The sequence below is a fragment of the Cuculus canorus genome, chromosome 4, assembly GCF_017976375.1.
Source record: "Cuculus canorus isolate bCucCan1 chromosome 4, bCucCan1.pri, whole genome shotgun sequence".
Classification (NCBI taxonomy): domain Eukaryota; kingdom Metazoa; phylum Chordata; class Aves; order Cuculiformes; family Cuculidae; genus Cuculus; species Cuculus canorus.
Window position 1 is genome coordinate 51,072,118 of NC_071404.1, and position 24,403 is coordinate 51,096,520.

Below are 24,403 nucleotides of genomic sequence, written 5' to 3' on the forward strand. Positions count from 1 at the left end.
CTGTAAGTTAGATTTCAGTAGGCACAAGCACTATTGCATGTGATGTCTTAATTTATGGTTGTGGCAAACTTAAAGCTGAGATGACCCAGATCTGATTGCGATCTTGTATCGTTGTAAAGCAGATGGACAGCGGCAGCCCTACATGCAGCCACGAGACCCTTGTCAGTGGCAGCAGGCCTGAGATCAGAATCTGAAAAATTTACATATTCTAGATAAGAACGTGAAACTTTATATTTCGTGTTGCTAGTTTTGAAGGAACTGTAAAAGAAACCATGTCTTAGCTGGGTTTCTGCTTGCCCTCAGTTTTCTCCTTTTTTCCTACCTTTTTTTTGTGCTGTGAATTACAAGGAAAACCTAAACTAAGACATTAGTGTAAAATAACAGGCTATCTGGGACTTTGGAAAAGGAATCTACTCTGAACAGTCAAGCTACTACTAGTGGGTCGTAAAACCACATCTCTGCAACAAACATACCACAGGATGCCTCAAGTTCTCTCTGAGTAGGCAAAGAATAATTTCTGAACTGAGCATGGTCATCATCACTGGAGACAGCATTTGTTGTTATGAAGAGTTCTCCCCTCTGTTCGGAATAGGCGATAAGTATACTAATGTCATGAATTTTTGGCCCTTTTGACTTTTTAAAGATACTGGTTTATTGTAATGGAGCACTTACATAAGGTTGTGCACATATGCATTTTTTGGATGTTGCTGGGTAAAAATAGCTGCAAATTGCCAAGAACTGGATTCTGGTATATAAACGCAGATTTCACAAGTCTTTTTATTTCAGGTTAAATCAAAGCAAAACCAAGGGAAAGACCTCCAAGGTCTTTGTTTTTAAAAACAAACAAACAAAAAAACCAAACAAGAAAGTGTGTTGTGAATGTTAAGCTTGTGAAAATATTAATATAGGAAATAACACCCTAAAAGAAACAAGGGTCTTAGGCTTTTCTCAGATGTGTCTTCTACCTAAAGACCAGAAGTACTAGTTTTTCTCTGCAAACAGGAGGTACCTTCTGAATGTGGATGAAAAGTTTTCTTCCCTGTGATTTATTCATATTGTATGGGTTTTTTTGGCAGTGAGTGGGGTGTCAAGCTATGTCTTCTTATGAGCATCTTTGTGGAAATATTTTCACAGCACTATGGAAACAAAAATCTTCTTGAGTCCCAAACTGAAGTTCTTGCATTGCACATTTGAGAAACTTTAACCTGTAACATAGTTTAATGAAAAGTTATTAAGGAATATTTCAGTTAATTTGTAAAGACTACTGAAGAAGCTATTTCTTTGTTTATTTTACTCAGGTTATTTCTACACTTAGACTATGGCACAGCATTACTGTAGATCTTACTAATGTTATCTTATATGAATTTTTCAAATTTCCATATAAGGTGGTTTTATTGCAAATGGTTGGGTTTGGGTTTTATATTGACTGACTACATAAAATCTTCCAATGTGTAAATATATGTTTTTAAAATATCACTGAACAAACTATTGTGTAATCTCCGTGTCTTCATCCTACATATATCCTCCAATTTTACCAGAGGTAACAAGAAGTTATGCTAAAGGAATTGAATTTGTTGAGACCTCCACCTCATGTTTCTAAGTTTGTGTTTGATTTTATTTGTATGGAATTTGCAGCAGAAATTAACTTAGTGAAGGAATGTAGTGCAAAAGCCTGGATGACTGGCTTTCCTCCCTGTTTTCCCATCACTAACCTAGACCTCTGAGATGGACATCCCCCTCTCTGAAAACAAGACTCAGACAAAGTGCAGATTCTTAATTTCCTGAAATCGCATTGTTTAGGCCAACAAACATGCAGGTCAATGTGCAGGTTGCAGAACCTAAGCTGAATGGCAGCTCGATTTACCTGGATCACTGAAGTGTAATTTGAGATTTGTGGTGGCCTATCCAGCTTGTAGAACCAGCACTGAGAACAAAGGCTCAACACTGGTTCCTTCTGATACTTGAGCAGCAAAATTCTGGTACTGCTTTTTTCTTCTGTTGGTGTTCAGCTCAGTGCTTCAGTGCTGTGCTTCTTAGGTAGGACAGGCGTAAACCTGCCATAATGCCAGCAAGTTCTCCTAGAGGAGAGGCAATCTGTGCTGTCCCTGTGTAGATAACTTGAAGAAGAAAGAAAATAGAAAAGAAAGAAAGAAAGAAAGGAAGGAAGAAAGAAAGAAAGAAAGAAAGAAAGAAAGAAAGAAAGAAAGAAAGAAAGAAAGAAAGAAAGAAAGAAAGAAAGAAAGAAAGAAAGAAAGAAAGAAAGAAAGGAAGGAAGGAAGGAAGAAAGAAAGAAAGAAAGAAAGAAAAAGAAAGAAAGAAAGAAAGAAAGAAAGAAAGAAAGAAAGAAAGAAAGAAAGAAAGAAAGAAAGGAAGGAAAGAAAGAAAGGAAAGAAAGAAAAGAAAGAAAGAAAAAAAAGAAAGAAAGGAAGGAAGGAAGGGGAAGAAAGAAAATGATGAGAGCTTTGCAGATGTTTGCATAGACTGTCTCTTACAACAAAGCTTCTTTGTCAGTCTCTCTAAAATCAAGTCAGCAGGAATCCTTAGTGAATAATAAATTAAGAACTTCACATAAGTCTGGCACTATATGCAGATTAAAGAGCAGGAGATGTAACTGCCTGTGATACCTAGTGGTGTTTTCTGCAAGACACATGAAAGATTAAACCCATAATTTCTGCCTTCGCTGGGTGATGGTGCATATGAATGTGTGCTGTCTTGACTTGAATGTGTTTGTGGTGTGACTGCTGGTTTTTGGATGGGGAAACTTTTTTTGGTCAGTAGAATCTTGGGCTGATAGTATTTTGTTTGGCTGCGTTTCAGGATGCAAATTAATAACTCGATGTCAGTGAGTGTTCACTAGGATGTAATCAGATCTGTATTTTAAGTGAGTATGAGGTTTTGGCTCTTTGTTTTTACTGAAGAGCTCATTAGAAGTTGATGGGAGTTGAATGCATCTGGGTCCAAACATGCACCTTTTCCTGAAGTACCAAATTCAGTTGATGGGGCTGCTTAGTAACAAGAAATACATGTGAGCAGGACCTTAATTATTTAATCTATCTAAGCACAACATGAGCATTATTTGTAAAGCATAGAAGAAGATCAAAACTCTTATTTCTCCATATCTAAACAGAAACACTGGAAAATGAGAAAGATACTTCTTATTGTACAGTATTGCATACACACTAATTACTTGAACACGTCTCCATCAAAGAAGTGTCACACCATGATAATAGCTAAACTTTTATCTGTCAGTTCACTGAAGTGTGGTGAATTATAATCAGCATGTTAATACACAATATCAAATGTAATTGATATATCTTTCTGCTCTGTTGCAGATCACACCATCTTAAACGGCAAGAAAAGAATATTTCTTGAAAATTAAGGTTCTTCAGGTAAGGACTGAGTTAAGTAATTTTCTTTCTATAAAAACCATTGCTGTTAGTAAGCACCAGCATGAAGTAAACACAGAGGACAATTGCTGTTTGTGAACTACGCTTTGAAAAGCTGAAGAAAAATCAACTGTGATGTTCACAGTGATACGGGCTGTAGTAAACAGGCTAACTGAGAAAGACACATGTATGCACATTTAAATAATCTTACTATTTTGAATGCTTGTTACCTAGGACATCTTTCAAGAAGGAATTAGTAAAGAATTGTGACAAAAATGGGAGCCAGGTAAGAAAGTGGCTGTGGAGGTAAAGGGCAGCACTCTGGCACCAGGTTTTGACAGCATAACTGTGGTGCAAGCTGCTTGTCGTCCACCTCATTTTTTTCAGCGAACCATTGGTAGACCTAAACTTCATGTTCAGGAAATGTCTCTAGAACCCTTGGGGTTACTGCTAAATAATAGCATGCCCAACAATTTAAGTTGTCATTCTTTGACTGATGCCTCCCCTGGGATAAACAAGCAGTAGTTCTGCAGAGCAAAAAATCAGCAGCTCGTTGTTTAAACAATCTGTTAAAATTCCTGCCTTGTGCTTAAGAAAAAGGATTTGGGGCTTTTCAGGAGGATTGTTGAAGGATTAAATAATTACTCTCTCCATGATGGGGAAAGCCCCAATTTGCTGGAGATGGTGCTATAAAACCATATACTCACAGCTGACAAAAATAAAATGGGAGAATTTTTACCTTGTATATAACGGGGAAGGGATTTTGCTTATTTTACTTCTAGTTCAGACTGGTGCAAAGCAGGTAAGCTGTTCACATGAGTGCGGGTAAAATAGAGAGAAATATGTTAATTTGATAAATGTTCACAAAACAGATGAAGATACCCTTTTAAGGCATGAACTATCAACCCACTTTTCCAAGGTGATTAAAACTTTGTGAGCTGTTCGATCTACAGAAAAACTTGCATCCTTTCAGTGTCTTCCATTTATATACATCTAATCTTAGAGCTTATAAATAAAATCCAGGAAGTTGTTGAAATTAGATTAATAACCATTTTTCACACATGGATAGCTTTTCTTGACCACACTATATTCTGTTACCTTGCCTGAATATCATTAAGAGCCTGAAATTGAAAAATTGTGTTGAAATTGCTTTGGGTTTGCATTCTTGGAACTTTTCCTAGAGCAATTTCATGACTTAATTTGCATTTGGTGTTAGAAAATTTATAGGACTGGTGTTTTGTTATGTATGCCTAAGTTTTGAAAGGAAAACAAGTAAATGCCTGTTAAGTTTAAAATAAAATTGTGGCCCTTTCTTATAAAAATGGACCTATAATTGAAGAGCCAGTAAGTTGCATGCAGGTATTAAGAAAAAAAAGAAATCTGTTATCTTCCAAAATTATAAGCTAAACAAATGAATTAAGAATAATCTATGTTGATGGCTTTAATTCTTCAGACTGAAACCTTCTGAAAGTCATTAGATTACTCTGTGCTTAAAGTCTTCCTGGAGGAAGGGGATACTTTGAATATCTTTTATTATGTTCTAAGGTAGTTCAATCATTTTAGAAAGAAAATAAATTAATAAATTAAACAAAGAACTATGCATTGCTCCATACTTTTTCTATGTAATTCTTGTGCTATTCCTTGGTTTTAGAATAATACTTACGTAATAGAAGAATTTTAAGCTGGCATAGACTGCATGATAGGGTTCTGCCTGTAAAATGATATGGAAAATCATCCACTCTTTTCTCAGTAACTTTAACATTTAACCATTTATAATTCAAATCAAGCTTTGAAGTTTTATTGACTACTGAAATTTTGAATGCCCTCCTTTATGCAATGGTTGAAGTAGCTCCAATGGGTTGTACTGGTTGTGTCTGCCACTGCTCTTCCAATACAGGGAATTGTTGTACTTCAAAGGCTGAATATAATATTTGATTTGTATATCCGCCCCACCATTTATTACTGGAAAAATCAATAATAAATTATAGGAAAAAGGATTAATAAGTCTGGTGCTTCATGCATTGTGTACCTGAGAAACCCATTTGAGCTCTGTTTTGCTTTGAGGACTTAATTGTGCTTATTCCACGGATATTTCTTCTGTGGAAGGAAGAAATTTATAATATAATAATAATGATAACAACATCAAACCTAATAACTTCAGGTGAAAAGCATCTTCTGCTAACATTTCACATGGAACCAATGCAGCTGAGATAAGAATGTGGTAATATTGAGAAAACTCTTGCTCCACGGCTTGGGTTTGAAACCACTCTGATTCTTGAGCTGGCTCTTATTGAGGCCGTACTGACTTGTCTTAGGGAGCAAAAATACCTGAAATCTATTCCTTTTTGGTAGAAGGGACCTATGAGGAAGAAGACTGAGGTAGTTGCAATGTGGTTTAGCTGGTGTCACAGACAAGGTCACAAGAAAAGTAGTGGTAATACAAAGGAAATAGGAGAGTGAGGGTGGGACTGAGAGGGGAAAGCAGAGTAGTCCACTTCGGTGGCAACCTACTGTCATCTCAGCTCAGCTGTCTCATAAAACTCCTCTTTGCAAGCTGGTGAGTAATCCTCCAGTCTGCTGAGCACGGCAGAATAAAGAGGTGAGTGTCTTAATAATGTCAGACACCTAAGGAAGATATTTCCTGAGCCTCCCTCAAGCTCGGGGCTCTTTTAAGACTCCTGTTCTTCCTCCTCCTGAATCCTTTTGGCAGATGCACTTTCTATCATGCTCTCGGAAGTAGATTAATTTCATATTATTGGCTCAGTCCTGCAAACTCCTGCCCACAATGCTGGCAAGAGTCTCATTTCAGTATAGACGTTCTGCTCCTGCACTTTCAATCTATGGCTTGTTGACTGTACAGGAAGATACACCCAACTATGTTTGCTTGATGAATAGATGGCACCAGAATATGAAATTTTTACTAGTAACAGAGGGAATAAGTTTACTCAGTATAGAACTTCTAAGAAGTTTTTACCATATACCTTAGTATCATCATTTTAAATTAGATTTCTCAAAATGCAAATCCAGATACAAGCTGACATCATAACTTATGACCTGCGGTAGCAATGAATATTGAAAACATGATACACGGGCATTAATCACAGAATAGTTTATAAGCTTGCCCTGAATGTTTGTCTATGAATGTTAACGCTATTTTATTCTAACCAATAACAGCGTAAAGTGAAAAATTTATTAATACTGTGAGGAGCCTAAGATAAGGCATTCAGACTCATTTTATTGTACTCTGGCTGAAATCTTTTAAGCATTTAGTTAAGTGCACAGAGCTACTTCAATGCCCAACGTTATTGCTTTTAGTGCGTGCATATAAATTTTTGCTTTTACTAGGACTGGAAATGCGAGCAAGATAGTAGGGATCTGAGTTAGCAGCTAGACTTGTGTGAACTCAGAAATTTGTTTGTACACACCCACTTGTGGAAGTGTTAAATGGCCTCAGCATGGATGTATCTGTGAATTGAAGGTCACTGTTTTCCGCAGGTTTTTAGAAATTTGAACAATTTTACGTATTCTTAACAATTTGAATTTTGATTTGGAGTTCTGCTAGTAAATCTTTTTTGTAGGGATAATTGTTGTAGTAGTTTAATATTGTTGAATGCAGTTTAATATGGAGTATCATGAAAGGTATTCAGTTTATGTTTGCATAACTGACCAGGGCTCTAATCAAACATTTTTTCAGATGACTTGGTTGAACTTTACCCTTAAAACAATGTGTAGTTCCATTAATTTCCTAAGTCTCAAGATATTTGCATTGATTATGTTTGTTTGTAACTGGGATTTTATAGTTAACAGGTACAAATTTATTTGAGAATTTGAAAAGAAAGACATTTAAGAATGTTCTGTTAACTGGAGGGTCTTCTCTCTTGTCTTGAAGAATATAGCTCCTGTTCCCAGTATACAATTTAACACTGCATGTGATATTTGTGTTTGTTTTGTTTTGGTCTCTATATTTTTTATTGTGACTTAAAAACATTAAACGTGTTCAGTCTGGCCTTACTTTTCCAGCTCCCGAATATGCAAATATGATCTTACATTAGCAGAAGTATATGCGTGTTGTGCTAAGTACTCTTGTATGTGTTAGGAAGACACATTTAGGCCACTATCAGGACAAACTTTCTAATGAAAGCCTTAGGGAGGAAGGCATAGTTTGTCAGAAATGAGACAACATAGTTTTTGAGATAAGTTTTGTGGTTATCTGTTTTCTACCACAAACCCTCATCTTTTCAGTGTACTCCAGGGGAGAAAAGCATAATGTTTGAGCAAGCCTTGGGCTGTGCTGTTTGGAGTGGTATGCAAGTGAGCTGCAGTAAGATGTAAACTTGCTTGGGCTCATGAGTAGCGTTATATAGATAAAAAATGTCTGATTGCTAGATATAGGTTAAACCGAGTGCCTGGATGGGACGTCTCTTAGCTACATGCTTTAATTTCCAGGTTGGAGGTAAGGGGAAACCTCAGCAAAACACCCTTCATAATGAGCTGAAGTTTATACCTGGTGTTTAAATGTACCATTTGTTAATGGAGAATCTTTTGTTACGAGGGCTTTTTTGTTCCTGTGTAGCTCGAGCCAGTCATTTCAAAATAGATTTAAATGCTTTTATAGGTGAAAATGAGCTTAATTGACAGAGAGCTGGTTGTAGATTTTTGTATTTTACTTTATTGGGTAGTTCCAGAAGTGAACTGAATTTATAGAAGTAAATCTATGAAATTACCTTAATTGCCTGTTCCCAATAATATTTTTAGGGAACTCCACTCTCTGCCTGTTTTTATTTTAATATAAGGTACGTGGTGCATCTTGTATACACATATTGTTTGAAGGCTTTGAATGGCTTCCCTGTCTGATCCATTTTAATAGACTCCAGCCTTTTTCCATGACATCATTATTATAAAAGACTTCCTAGAAAATACGAACAGCTGCTGTGTATTTTTTCCTGTGTTTTATATTAAAACTGTAGCAGCTTTTCTTTTCTCTACAGATGACAGCAATAGGCTTCTCTAATGTAACACAGAACAAAAAAAAAGAATACAAAGTAAGGAGCTGTGATTCTGTTAACAGGCCAGTAATGTAACAGGTCCTCATGTATGAGTCGTTTCATAATGCAATAGGGGATTACTTACGCTGCTGTCATACTGGTCAAAGGTTGGTTCCATTTCCTTGCCCCCCAGTCCCCACCCCTGAACTAAACTGTGCATCATTAAAGATGATGGAAACAGTGTTGTACTCAGCTTCCTGGCCCAGATGGCAATTTGCATGAGGAATTTTATTGTATTTTGTTTTTCTAATATCATTATTATGCAGACTGGGCATAGGAGTTTTAAAGTTCTTTTCAGTTCCTGCAGTTCAGGTCAAGGAGACTTGCTTCATTTCTCTGCACGCCCCAGAGTTCAGTGATGGTTTAGAGGCCGCTTTACATGAATGCTACAGTATTGAATAAAAGTAGGAATTCATCAGTCTTGTTTCTATCTGGCACCATCTGCAAATAGCTGAAAGGTGTCAGAGAATGATGTGGGCCTCCAAGTCTTTACCTTGCATTTTGTCTGGAATACCTTGATTGGAGTTTTAGTATTTTTAGGTGGTGACTTGTACAAACCAACCATCAAGTCCAGTATGTTTCATTCAGCAATATCTGCATTTGATTTGGCAAAAATAGCAGGGTATAAACAAACCCTATCCTTTACATGGCTTTAAATAGAAACATGCAGTGCTGTGCAAGATAGCAAGGTACTGGTAAGTCACTCCTGCCATCCAGCAAGGCAGGGAGGTAACAGCCAACTCAGTTCTCACCTAGGTGCTCTGTCTGGAGTAAGGAGACAACATTGATTATTGAGAGAACAATTGCTTCTTAGGGAAATCTGCAAAATCTTCTGTTAAGTCCAACTTCTTGTTAGCTGGGGTGGGCTTTGCTTAATGGTTCTGCAAGCATGTCTCAACTTTAGCCAGTCCTTTTTCCTGTGTTCCTCTGCAATCGTTTCAGACTTGGTACCTGTCTAGAGTATCCAAAAAAATCAGACTGAGTTATTGGGGAAATGCCCAACCCATATATTTCAGTATATGGTTCCAGTAATATATGAACTGTGCTGCTCCCAGGGCTGTCAGATCCCATGATAGATTGTGGCTATGATGCTCAGCTCTGCCCAGGAATGTGTGGTCCAGAGGTGTGCTGAGTATGAATCGCTGTAGGGCGGCAGCTCAGGTGCCAAAGTAGCTGGGTATTTGGTGTCCAGAAATGCCTGGCTGACTCCAGCCCTGCTCCAGCTTATGAGGGAATCATGGCTAATCCTTCAGGGGGAAGGTGTGCTGGACCCTGTCTCACTTAGAGACCAGCCAAGCCTTAGAGATGTAATAGGGGGTTAATGCTGCTATCTTAGTCATGTGTCTTCTAGGGTGCTTTCTCGTTTCATTTGAAAATAAGACACCTGTATTTTGTGTGGGGAAAAGATGCAGCAACTCAGTACCTCTCTTTGTGAGACATGGAGAAGGTTTATGTACCAGGTAGGTGACTGTGAGCTGATTGAAAAGAATATGAGCTTTTAGATATTTATTGCATTTGTTGCATTTTAGATATTTATTGCATCTCCTTGCATCAGTGCTTGCCCTTTAAGCAGATCAGTCAGCTACTTCATCTGTTCCACCAGAACTACTGAGAACATCAAAATATGTAAGAGACAAAGGCCTTCCTGAGTACCACAGCCTTTGAAAAGGCTTTACTTACTTCCGTGTGGTTTTCTCTCTGCTATGTAAATGTCTGTCCTCACGATAAACCCGTTAGGGTGCAGTTCATATGTTAGAGTATCGCTTGTCAAGACCCGTCCTTGTAAGCATGGCAGTGTTACCACAACGCAGGAGAAAGTTTGTGGATGTGTCTTGAAAATAATTTTATCTCGTTAGTCCAGTTTAAAAATCCCATACAGGGATTGTTTTACTACTCCTTCAGTAGATACTTGACAATTTATGCTCTTCTGGTGTTTCCCAATACTGTGGTACATGTCATACTTGGACTATTCTCATAGTTGATGTGAATGGTTATAAGAGGGCTTGGGGTTATTTGGGCGGCCGGGGATTAGGGCGTTTTTTTGCCTTCATCACCATCAGCTTTATGCTGGCCCATGTTCACAAAGAGTATAATTTATAATAACCTGTTGCCGTTAAAAACAGTAGCTTGTTCTCTGTGGAATGATGCCTGTTAGACCAAATGCAGAAGTCTGTGCTGCAAGCCATCAGTACAATCATAATATAATAGTATAACTCTTATAGCCATGATGTTCGAAGACTGTTAAGTGGGACAGGGTTTGCAGGGAGAGGGAATATCTTTTATTAGATGAACGAATATAGTTAGAAAAAATGGACAAACAAGCCCTTCTTTAGGTCTGTGCAGGAAAGGCTTTCTGTGCCTAAAAGCTTGTCTGTTTTTTCCAACTGTATCAATTTATGCTGTAAAAGATGTTACCTCTCCCTGCAAACTCTGCCCAAATGAAACATTAGCTTTCCTGTCAGCAGGTTTAATAGAAAAGCCAGCAGCAGCTTGGGCACATTGTTTTGCAGAACTCCATATGCCATACCTCTGCTCATGCTATTCTATGATTCTGTGATTCTATGATTCTATGCTTTGCCTCTCCTTCCCTTCTTAGACTTGGGGTAGAAAGGAAGAATATGTGCATTTTAAAAGATGATTCCTTAGGCACAGACTGACTATGCTCGTAGGACAGTTTGTTTATTGCTTACCTTAGTTTTAACTTACAATTTTTATGAAAAGGAAATTTAGCATTCCATGGGATGTGTTTCTCTCTCCTTGTCTGAGAGATGCAGGTCCATATCTCCCATTGATGCTAAGCTTCCCTGGATGGCCAGCCTATGCATTGGAATGGTACAGGAGGAAATTTTTTTCCCTGGGAATTGCTCTGCACTTCTGATGAGTCTGATTTGTGTTGTGCTTAGGTCTGGAGTGATAATGATCACATAATAGCAGCTTATAAGTCTCCTGCCTAGATTTAGAAAGGCCTCTCCTCACAGAAAATAGAAGACAAAAATATTTGGTACCTTGATGGAAAGTGGGCCTAAAGGGGTCTGCTGTAATGTAAAAACAAAAGGAGCAGTGTTTCCAGCTAGAGTGCCAAGCATCTTGGAGTCCAATGCGGAAAATGTTTATAGGGTTGTATAGTTTTATTACTACAGACTGAAGGAAAACAGCTTGTTGAATGACTTTTGGGGGCTAGGTTTTGTACCATTGGACTATCAAATAGTGGACAAAGAAAACCCCTCTCTACTATAGGATGGGAAATGGGATTCTGTAAAGAGTCTTAGCTTCCTTCTATAATGTACAAGTATAAATGCTGTTTTCAAACTCGTCGAGGATCCTAAATTTGCTGTGAGTTGAGTTGCAGTGTGATGCCCATGGGCACACGGATTACCAGGCTTGAGGTACTGCCAGGTCCTCCCACGGGGACGCTGTGAAAACAGCATTTGTGGAGCTGTTGCCTTTCCACTCCTCCACTCCCAAGACTCTTCACATAAAACCTGTTTACTCGGGCTATTTTTTAGCTAACATTCTCTAGTCAAGTTTTATTCGGCGTTTCCTCAGTGTGGTGGGTGCTAACATGTGCAGAGCAGTTCCTTCTCTCTGCACTGGCTGGACCATGTGCAATAATCTTAGTGCTTGTTTCCCCTCTTGGTGGTATTTATCTCTTCTTGGGCAGTAAACATTGTTAAAGCAGCGAAGTTCAGTAGTGACCTCATCAGTGCCCTTTGTTAGATACTCTTTGGTATCTTCTCTGCTTTTATAGTGCTATACTAATGCCAGCTGTTGCTGAAGACTGCAGCTGCAGGGTGATCTTAGGGCTGCCATGAAGTCCTGAGATGGTTTGGCTTTTATGCTGTTGCAGCAAGAGAACAAATAGTTCTCTCCATGCATTGCAGAATGAGGTGTGCGTGAGATGTCCTGTCATCTCAAGGAGCTGGATCAGAGAGCTAGGCTGAAGCCAGGGCCTGAAAAATGTGGTCTGTGCCTAAGTGCCAGGGTGAAAAATAGTTGGGCTGCCATTCACCCTGTTGTGTTTGTAGGCAGTGACCGAGGAAGACTTTGAACGTGAAAAAAAAGATGGCTCTGAGTTAAACCTCCATGTAGACTAAAAATGAATGAGGAAAGAAAAATATGAAGGAGGAATAGGTTTAAGTGTGCTCTATCAGACACTGCTTTCATGTAGTGTGTTGTGTTGCTTACTCTTCCGTTTCCAGAAGAAAAATGTATTCCTTGTTTGGTCTTAGTTGGTGTGAGCTGGTCCGCTTCCTTTTGTATGTCCCTAAGTATCTTCGAAGACACTGATTTGCTGAGTCCTTCTCAGTTTCACTATTACTCCATCCTCACAGGCAGCCATTCCTTGATGTTGTCATTGCATCTTGTGTGATTCTTATTAGCAGCCGTGAACTGCCACAGGTTGGGACACATCTCTGCAGCTGAGAGGTATCCAAAAAATTGTTTACTTGCTTGCAAACATGAGAAGCCAGCTGTGATGTTTACTGCCCATTTGTGTTTGGAACACCGTTTTGCAGCCAAATGAAAGCTTAAAATCTGGAGACCTCTTGGCATTTGTCTAACTGAGTGGGTGTATAGATTATTTTCAAGTCTTGATTAAAACACATGTGTTTGGGCACGAGGATGGAGAAGGAAACCAATGCAAATCTGTTGTGAAGTATTTTATAGGAAATGAAATTCAGACATACGCAATGATATGCCAAAATATAAGGTGCAAATCTGGTGTAAGCAAATAAATGGCACATATGACCAAGGAAAGTCAAGGAGAAAGACAGAAAAATGTGACCTGAACAGGCAGACCACAGATGCTAACACAGACTGTTATGTGTAAGGTCTGTGTATATGGGACAAATCACTGTCATCCAAATCTCTCTTTATAAACTAATGAGAAACACAGCTACCACCATGAAAGCTTAATGTGTAAGGTCTGCTATAAATTATACTTCAGTGTAACATGTACAGAGACTCTGGATGCTGGAACTGGTGCCTCCCTGAATATAATTTGATTCACATGTGGTAGTAATTCAGAGGTAGTCTCTTACTCTAATTTCTAATGTATGTATCTTGTAGGGCAGTCTTGTTAACTTTTGCCAAATCTGGGTTAATAATAATAAATAATATTTGATATTTTTGCTAAGGTAACAAGCTTGGAAGCCAGCCTGTTGAATCAGAATAGCTTTGTGATGATAAAATACCAGCATCAAAATTTAAGGAAGCAGTGGGATTGACGTGGAATTTTTGTTTGGTATATAATAACTTTTTATTACATGCTAATTTTCACTTCACTACTTTGAATGTTGTGATGACAGAAATAAAATTCACTGGATTTGCTGTCTTTGATAAATGAAAGGTAAATACGGCTTGTATTATTTTAACTTTTCCAAGAAAAGTCATGCAACCAGGACTTCTTGTTCCTGTCCTTATCCGTAGTAACCATCCTGTTGATAAATGTTTCTTTTCGAAATGGTAACAGTTAGTTTCATTTATCCACTTGATCAAAATTCCTTTCTTTTTTCTTTTCCACATAAATTACTGGGTGGGACTTACCTCTGGTTGATGTGAAGTATGTGAATTTTAGCACGTGTACATTAATCCCAGTTTTTAACATCTACACTTTGAAAACATATCAACGATTGTTTCTTTCTCCAGAAAACTTTTGGAACGATTTCTCTTCTCCCTTTTAGAGGATTCTTCATTATACATCCTCATGTCAGTTTGTGCTCATGCATACCGGCGCCTTTCTCTACTCACCACTTTTCCATAGCCCCGCAGGGCAACAGTTTTCTTCTGTTTTCTTGTGCTTTGAAAGATGTACCCATTCCTTGTGGATGCTTCCCTCCTCTTGGTTGAGACTTAATACCTATAAATCTCTGTTCTTCCCAGTTATTGCTGGCTGAGAAGATCAGTCTTTCTTCTTTTCCTTAATAAATCCATTAATTCCTAATTCTTTGGCTGTCTCTGAAGAATCTTAGAGTCTCCTCTTCTGGGTAATTTGCTTCTTTTTCACCATGGATGACTAAAGATTTCCCTTCTTTTTCTGGTGACAATCCAGGAGCTCCCTGCACACTGTTCTTCTCTGTCTCTGTTTATTTTAGAGGAGATAGAAGTGCTTTTGTCTAATGCCATTTCAGTTAGGCACATGTTATCTAATCAGTGACATTTTCTGGAGGTTTGCAACGTTCTGGCACAGATTGTGTTAAGTATCTGACGTTTTCGCATTGTGCTCCATATCTTTCTTTTACTGGAAGAGGACACAATAACCCCAAACACCTTTCTGTCGCAAGCTATTATGACTAAAATGATGTGTCTCTGTCTCTGCATCTGGTTGCATAAAAATGTAAATGTAAGTTAAAAAAATGCTATCTTATTTTAAAAACACATGGCGCCTTAGGTATTGCATTTAGGCCTTAGCAAAAGAAATATATATATATATATTTTTTCCAGACACTATAGTTGAACTATACATAATTTCCAGGATGTTTACGTTCAGATTTTTTTTTGTAGCTTATCTTTGAGCTGCTTTGTTTTTAACTTAATGAAGAATGGAGAAAAACAGTTTACATTGGCCAAATAAACTAGAAGTTTATCATGGACATCCAGAATGCTGACACAGGCGGATGCTGGGTTCTTCATACTGTATTGTCATGTTTCGCAGTAGATAACATACCAGCTGAGTGTCAGGCTTCATTAACAGTATTAGGTTAATAATTTTAAAACATTTGTCACTGCTGAGCATAGTATATTTCCTTCATTTTTAGAATACAGATTACAAAGAAAATATTTATACATTTTAAAGATTTTATTTTCATTCCTGTGTTTTTCTGTGAGAAAATGCCATCTCTTTTCCTCCCAGGTGAATAGTTTTGCACTGAGACCCTCTTGTCCACTGGGACTTCAGTTGCTGTATGTCTGGCTGAGAATGTGTGTTTGCTGCAGGAGTGATAAGACATCCAGGTTTTTATCATACATTCTATGAAACTGATATATGGTATAATAGAGGATGAAATTAATTATTTTATGTGCCCCCACTTTTGAGTGATCAATTTCTTTTGACTCCTACAGCTTAAACATTTCCCAAATGCTCTGTGTGAGATCGTAATGCAAAATTTCCTTGAGACTGGTTTCCCACCAAGATCTTGTTGATCCCACTATCCATCTGTAAGTGTGCGTATTAGTAATGTCCAGTCCTATTAACCAATTTCAGCCTAACTCGTTTGATGGCTGGAAGTAAAAAGACCCTTAATTTCTGCAAGAAAAGTAGAATTTGTATGGAAAAGCGAGACAAAGAAAATATATATATATATATGAAATATATATTTAATATTAGCTTTATGTATATATATAAAAGCTATATTAAAACTCTGAATTCCCCTTGCATTTACTATTTGAGATTTTTTTTCAGCTACAAGAAAGCCGCACAAACATACTTTCCTAGACTGCCAGTTTCCTTGGATAACTAAACGAAACTTGTTTGCAATAACAAGAAAATACATGCAGTTAATCAGCTTTTAATCAGTTACATAGTAGCAGAGAGAGAGGAACTGATGATGGCTGCCCTTTATAACCACATGGACCATAACTGTCTCACCCCGTGTTGCACACCCTTGTTGTGTAGTCATAAAATCAGTTTGCACCTTCATGGAATGCGTTTCAGGTCAGCTCTTCTTTTTTTTTTTTTTTTTCTTTTTAGCTAGTAGCCAGTGGATAAAAGTTTTGGAAGCAGTATAGTCATAAAGCAGGGAAGTTTAAACAGAAGATTGCTTTTTAAAGGAAGCAGCCAATGGCTTCTCAAGGTTTGAAGTCTCATTTTTAATAATTTAGCACTTTGATACATGTCTTCGTGTTCATTATATATTAGTACTTTCCAAAAACATGTTGAGAACAATAACAGGAAATGAGTCCAAGATCGTGAATAATTGTGAAAACATCCATACCTGACTGGATAAATTATGAGCTGTGGTCAACCGAGAAGTTATAGTACACAGTAAGAGTTTTTCCATTAATTTCTTAAGATATTTCTTGTCTCTACCTTTTCTCACTGTTAGATCAGATGTATCGCCAATGTCTTTATGAGCTTATTTTGGAAGATGCATTAGCTGTTAATCCTTCAAGCCCTTTTCTATAGCTTTCTTTTGATAAATTCAAGCTTTTGCCAGACAGACGAAAAGAGAAAAAGATTAAAAGCTTCTTTGGATTGCCAAACTAAAATATTATGTGCTTATTTGACTAATGAGAAGTATTTTTGCTAGTATAACTCTCAAATTCATAAAATTCTTATAGTCAGTGCTGAAGACTAAGCAACGTTCACGTAACAGTAACTCAAAGAAAAGAAAATACACAGATGGAAACAACATAACTATGAGTCAGTAAAGTTCCCTGGTGGCAAAGAGAGGCACCAGCCTCCAGGGCTGCAATGAGCAGTGTGCTACCAGCAGGTCAAGGGATGGAATCCGTCACCTCTGCTTAGTACTGGTGAGACATATCTGGAGTGCTAGGACCACTGCTGGGCTCCCTAGTACAAAAGAAACATGGACATAGTGGAGCCAGTCCAGTAAAGGTACCTTTAACGTAACTAGGGGGGTGGAGCATCTCTCCTATGAGGAAAAGCAGAGAATAGACTATTCAGCTTGGAGAAGAAAAGGCTGAGAGAGATCTCATCTGTACATACAAATACCTGAAAGGAGGGTCCAAGGAGGATGGAATCAGGCTCTTTTCAGTGGTGCCCAGTGACAGGACCAGCAGCAGTGGGCACAAACTGAAATACAGTACATTCTGTTTAAACATAAGGAGTGAGGAGGGAAGTTTGTTTACTGTGAGGGTTGTTCCTGTAAAGTGGATCAAGGAATTCCAGGTGAGACTGTGTTTCTCAGACCCCATTCAGGTTTCATGTCAAGAATGGATCTAGCATGCATCATGTTCTTCCTGTGTTTGGTGTCTTGGCTTTTCAGAGGAAGGAAGCTTGACAGCATGGAGGGATCAAAACATGCCATGAAGTTTTGATGCTATTGACGTGACTTACCACATGGTAATAGAAAGAGTTACTGTTAGCCTCCTGTCAACTCTGTGCAGTTCAATAGCTCTCATCAGTAGCAGAGTCAGTGTGGGACTTCTGCTGTCCCAGTACCCCTAAATGTTAAATCAGGAGACTCTAACATTTGAGGATGTTGTGATGATGTTTAGGTTATTGCATTCAGTGTATAAACTAAGGTAAAATACATGAGTAAAGTGTAGCTGAAAAAAATAGGACCTCAAGTAACTAACTCTACTAGAAAACTAATTGTTATAGGGTTGCAAGAAGTACGTTAATTGCATTTGTCTGAGAAACACTTAGGGATTTGGTTTGCCTTTCCCATGCGTAGCAGTATTACTTATTTCTTTACTTTATATTTCACTTCTAACAAACTCATCTTCTGACTGTCATACATATGCCTACAATATGTATTTTAGAAGGAATTTGACTCCAATCTAAATATTTAGTCTGATTCAAACAAGCCCAATTCTCTGCATATTATTACCTCTGTTTTTCCTTCTGTGTGAGTAGTGTAGCTGTCCAGCAGCTCTCATCCAGCTGTGAGTGCAAGCATGCAGCTGTTTGGGGAAGTCCACATCAGAAATAAAATGAGGCACCTATGCAAGATATGGTTGTAGATAATTATCATCATTTACTTTCACAGATTACACTGATCCTTTGTCATTGAAAATGTACTATCAGCACAGGAGTCAGTTAGACGTTATTTGTACTGTTCAGTTAGTTTGTGCTCATATGATAGAGTAGATTTTTGTCATGGGAATGGATCACTTAAATATTAGCTCTGATATACGTATTGCTTTTTTTCTGTTGGCGATCTTGCAAGTTAACTGTAGTTAACTGTTAACTGCTGTGCATGGTTGGTACTTTTCTTTTTATTTAACTGTACAATGATATCTTTTGAATATATCTCTTTCTGTATCTTCCTTCCCGGTTAATCTCTTCCTCCTATACAATATACTTCTAGTCATCTTAATTGTGTGGAACCATTTTAAGAAATTAAATTGTGATAGTTTTCCTTCTTGTAGTCACTAAGTGACAGTTATCTAGCACAGGGTTTATTAAGTGTGATCTTAAAAACAGTGCATTAATTAACAATGATTTAGTAAGTAGCTGAAAACATTTAAATAGACTGTCTTTGAGCAAAAGAACTTTAAAATGGGAATATTTTCTTCTCCTTCTAAACAAATTAGGCTGCTTTTAAAAACAAGAGAAGAAAAATGTTCAGCTGTATGGCTTTTGCTCTTACAACTTAGTGGTGGTTTGCAGCAAAGTGGGCTCTTCACCTGGTTTGTTGTCTTGTGTTTCAGGAAAGCATTTTTACCCTGGCCGAGCCAAGGCTGCCATTTTTGTCCAGAGAAGGGGAAAATTATTACACTGTGTTGTTGTAAAGCTACACTAATGTAGTTATACTTTATCTCGATGCCTCATGTCTTGAAAATCTCTAGATCATTCTTAAGATGTAGGAATACGCTGCACTAAATTTTTATTCAAGCAGCAGAAATTTTAATTGATGTAGAATTTGTTGATTGTGCTGCAATGAACAGAAAACCGAAACCACATTCCCCAAATTACCTGCTGTGTGATGTCTTTATATTTTTAATGGTCTTCTCTTCAGAAGTCCTGTTACAGTATTGCTTCAGTTGAAAAGAACAAATAGGCTATTTATTAAGTGTGCAGTCAATAGCATTTCAGCTACTAATGAATAAACACTTACAATAATCTATCAACAGTAAAGGAGGGGTTTTGAGCCATGTATGATCTTCCTGTCTGCTCCCTGGAGCCTGAAGTATTTATTGCTTGGAAACAAAGACCCTTAGAGTCAAGGGTAGGCAACAGTGTGCTGAAAGAGCAAGAACATGCCCATAAACAGGGATATGGTGGAGGGCAGTTAATAATGGATGTCTAGCAGGCCCACTGTATGTTCAGTCTTCTCGTCCCACCCCATCCCCTCTAAGCAGTTCTAGCTAAGAGGCAGTTCCCTTAGGCCGTGCTCATAAAGAGTGAGTTCATGCATCATCATGTATTTTACATGCATTCATTGGTCTACAAGGAATGCAGTGCTCTTGCATGTTTGTTTTAGCCAAGCACATAACATTCAGTTCTGCAGATCCTTCTTTCAAGTGTATTGTTGATTACTCTGAGTAGATTCAATGGTCTGTGTGTTTGGACCCTAAATGATGTTTGGAGGAAAGGTGCTCTCAAATATATAAAACCTTTGTTGAGGCATGGCCCACCCATGACGTAGAGCAAGAATCGTTGAGTGAGTGTTCATTGTAATTACTCAGATGTGACAAATCTGTACCATGGATGGCCATATTTAAGAAAATAACATAAACTGGGAATTAATTTGGTCTCTTTCCCATCAACTTTATGTGCAAAAGCTAAAAACTCTCATACTGCAGGATTTACAGAGCTCCAGTGAATATAAAAACACAAATATTGCTTTACCTTGAGCTGCCTAAAAGTAAATCCTTTATAACTGAATAGAACTCACTCTGATGAGTGAAGGTTATTAGAATTAGGCTCATAATGTGAGGATGAATGAAATGTGCTGAAGTCTCACTGCAGTGTTCTGCGCTTTTTCAGAATTTCAAATTGGCATCTTCAAGGAGGAGCATGAAAATTGCTTTGTTTATGGGGTTTGAACTTTTTTTTTTTTTACATAATGCTTCTCCTGTCATTCTTAAGATTTACCCTTTGAGAGACACTTGATTAAAAATTTCACGGTGAGCACTGACACAACTGTGAGATTAGTTTCCTTTTACAGTTCTCCTTCTGTGGTTCAGATGTATAGATGCTGCAAACCACAGACCTAAGCAAAACTTAAATCATTGCTGTTGTTAAAAATGTACATCGTGCTTGTCAGACCTGAGGAGGAGAAGGCTTGTTAGCTGAAGAGATCAAGATTTATGATGAAAAACAGACTAATCATTAAGGTTGGGAGGGAGAAGAAACTTGAAGCTCAGAATCACAGGAATTTGAAGTTCAGATTTCACAAAACTTGACTTAGGTTTTCATCTCTCAGAAACAGAACAGTTTGTGCAGAGCAGCTTACTCTCTGTCCCCCCCCCCCAATTATTTCGTGAGCACCATAAAGCTTTTTTCTTGAAGGAATGTGGAGAATCCTGTGGTCTTCTCCATAAGTAAAGTGAACTTTTGTGGGTTTTTTAATTTCTTCTCCATTTTAAAGGCCTCTTTCTTCTGTGATAGCCATTTTATTGGAACTGTCCTTAATGAATATCTGAGATTTTTCTTAAAGATGCTTTAAATGTTGGAAATAACTGGTGAGATTTAGTGATGACTAAACTCATATTTTTGAGCTTGGGAGGAAAATTTAAGGAAACGTGTTTTAAAGAATATTGTCCTTTCAATAAAGTCTGTAATGGAGGTGAAATTAATAGTATTGTTTCGTATATACTACACTGAATTCCTAGAAAGGAGTATGCCTGTATAGAATTTTATTTCTGTTCTAACTAAATTTCTTACATTTGTATTAAGTATTTGGATGATTGAACAGATGTGTATGTTTCTAAACAATTAGAAGTTTTATAATCCCTAGAAGGGGAGAAGACATCTGGTTTCTGTTACTGGATTAGGGGAGGAAGTGCAAAACCAAGGACCTTCTTCAGGGTGCCCTTCTATGGCAGCATCCCCTTTTCTTCTGTTAGCATATGTTCCTAAAGGTAAGCATATAAAGAGGAATATGTAGTGTAGAATTAGTGTGTTGAAAATTGTCTTTGCCAGTTATGTTATTTTGTGCACTTGCAATTACCAGAGGCCTGCAATTCTACCGTTCCGCCTTTTCTCCCCCACCTTTCAAAATTTTCCCAGGTGTTCTTTCATATAGACAGGCTTTTAAACTTGCGTAAAACATTAGGAAACAGTGACATTTCTGATAAGTTAAACCAAAATCATTTACAGGATCAGTTCACCTTCACTTCCCTGATCAGTCATATGGCACCAAAAACACGTTTTATTGGAAGAACTCATCAGTAAAGTATAGACTGTGTAGCATTAACTCTGCAACCGCTTTTGGTAAATAAATGGATATGAGTCATTTACTCCCATAAAGTCTGGCATTGGGGACTAGATTTGTTCAGTGGGAAAGAAATGCCACTTGATCTGTTTTCACTTAAAGAGCTTGCTAGCCTCTCCATTTATATGTGAAACAAGTTCTTTGTGTTACTACATCTCCTAATTTTCCCAGATAAATCAGAGATGAAGTGATGTGGAGATGTATCAAAGTAGTAAGGTATTGGTAACATTTTTGACTACATAATAAATGCCACACAGATGCTTAGACTATATCTTTAAAGTTGTTTTCTGACCTTTTATAGGAAATAATTCAACAAGATGGCATTCCAAACAAGTCATCTATAGGTGTGTCTCTTGCTGTAGTTGTCTTTTGTTTAACTGTGTCTTCTGTTGCTTATGGTACTTACGAATAGGGAGGCACAGTGATGTAGCTGGAAGGTTACTCTTGATTTACTCTGATTAAAAAGCTAAAGTATTTTTAGATTAAAAAAGAGTGCTACGTATTTTGACTAACTTCACCTTTTAAAGATTAGTGTCTCAAATGGGCATAAGCTGAGTCAGTAAATGAGAAAGTATTACTATACTAAACTATGACTAAAGCATTGACCTGCTTTTTATCAGTTTTAAGAGATGAGGAAGTAATTTTTGTAAAGTGTAAAGAGCTACCCTGCTGTAATGAGATGTGTTAAAAACTGTTCCTTATGCTTGACTTCAGGCCATAAAAGCTCAGGTATGCATCAGCTTCTTTTCCCACACTTAAAAATGTTTTCAACTGGACCTACAGACATCTTGTTACACTCACTGAGCATCTTTCTCCTCTGACTTCAGCCTTCCAAGATTTTGGAAGGTGGTGTTTGTGACTTATTTGCTGTTTTATCTGTGATTTCTTTAGCTGTTCACTAGTGAAGTATAAAATCCAATACTAGAATTTGCATGCTGAATGAAAGTTAAACATAAGGCGTGACATGAACCAAATATTTCCTCTGCCTGTATTGTTCACTCAGAAGCATCTGCTCAGGCAGTGACGTGGCTAGTGTAGGAACCAGTCATTCATAATGGACAACTCTGTCATGGAGGCAGACCCCAAAGATGAGACAGTAGCTACTCCGTGGAGCTGGTGAAAAATGCTTAATTGATTATTAAATTTTTTAATTCATTTTTTTTTTCTTATTCTGAGGCCAATAAGCTTGTACAGGTTAAAAGTAACAATGTTAAGTAAGTACTTTTAGTAACTACTTTTAGTAGTGGCACCAACTTGAGGTGCTCTTGTGTTCCAACACTGTGCATTTCTGCTTGGCTGAGAGTCACAGCGCAATAGGAAGGACTTTAAATAAGCAGGGGATCTATTTGTATTGTGTTGTCTATCAGACTGCGATTTGACATCTCCCATATTTTTCTGCAACACCTTCAAGGTATTATTTTGGATATATGCAGCCAAAAGGGTAAGCGAACTTTGAAGCCCAACTTCTCTTCCTCCGTGGTACCCTTAAGGTAGCATATGGCTGAGCAGTGCCAGGACAAATGATGTATGACTGAATTCTGACAGGAAAGAGACATAATTTTTCAAATGTGGTTGATTTGGTTGGAAGCTTCTGGGTTGCGTGTTCTTTTAAAAGTGCCAGAAGTGAAGTTAAGTGCCAGATTAGATGTGTAGACTTTGTGAGGTGCTGCTGTTAGTTGTTGAACAACTGACTAACTTACTTCCTATGCGCTTTCCTCCTGGCAGTCTTCATTGCACATGCCCAGATGTAAGACTGCATAGGGGTTCTGCAAACGTTAATATCATAGAATCATAGAATAGTTTGGGTTGGAAGGGACCTTAAAGATGATCTACTTCCAATCCCCCTGCCATGGGTGGGGACATGTCTCATTAGATTGGGCTGTCCAAGGCTCCATCCAGACTGGTCTTGAACATACCCAGGGATGGGGCATCCACAAGTTCCCTGGGCAACCTGTGCCAGTGCCTCACCACCCTCATGGTGAAAGAATTCTTGCTTACGTCTAGTCTAAATCTGCCCCTCTGTTCCCCTTGTCCTATCACCACAAGCCTTTGTGAATAACCCCTTTCCAGCTTTCTTGTAGCCCCCTTCAGGCACTGGAAGGTCGCTACAAGATCTCCTCTGAGCCTTTTCTTCTCGAGGCTGAGCAACTCCAGCTCTCTCAGCCTGTCCTTGTATGGGAGGTGCTCCAGCCCATACGAACTTCAGTATAGCTTCATGGCCTTAGCTATGGCATTGAAGTCTTCACAGGGAAGCCTGAAGCGTGGTGTTGTAATCCAAAGTTTCAACACAGTGGCCACTTGGCAATTCTAGCATTTCTGTGTTGAGTTTTCAGAGTGGTTATACTTACTTTTAATTGCAATATAGTCAAGGTTTCAATGGAAGTTTGATTCATTACAACTTAGCCTGTGGTAATGTTTAGTTTGGAACCTGTAGGAGAATAAAGATATTTCATTTAAATCAAGAAAATAAATACCTGAGGTCAATTACTTTTCCTTTCAAAGTTAGTAATAGAGACACCATGAAATTTCACTGAAGCTGACAGAAGCTGTTGGTAACTACTTTGAAAAAAAGTCATCTTTTCAGTGTAGCCTTAGTATGTATGTGATAGAATATATTTGTTTCTCTTGAAATTATCTTTTTGAATGCAAACAGTATTATTTTTGTGATGTATCCTGTGCTAATCGTGTTCAAAATGAACATAACTTGGAGTAGTTGATTGATTCTTAACAGTTTCTCTTTCCAGCTACTGTCTTCCTCAAGGTATGCTTCACTGCCTAATTGGTTCAATACTGTAATTTCCATTTCGTTTTCAATTAAACAGATGTGATCTGTCTGGGCATCAAATAGAAAGGAGGCAAGAGGTGAACAGATATAGTTTACTTCAGTGTGAGATCACAAAGTTTAAGC

The 24,403-nt window shown here is 38.0% G+C and overlaps 1 protein-coding gene across 1 annotated transcript in view; it reads left to right on the forward strand.

The window, feature by feature from the left end:
- Positions 1-3,331: 3,331 nt before the first annotated feature.
- BMPR1B (bone morphogenetic protein receptor type 1B) overlaps positions 3,332-24,403 on the forward strand; it is a 158,243-nt gene continuing 137,171 nt past the window's right edge. Inside the window, exon 1 of the mRNA XM_054066081.1 lies at positions 3,332-3,389. The gene's annotated coding sequence lies outside the window, so the exon portion shown is untranslated. The remainder of the gene's footprint in view (positions 3,390-24,403) is intronic.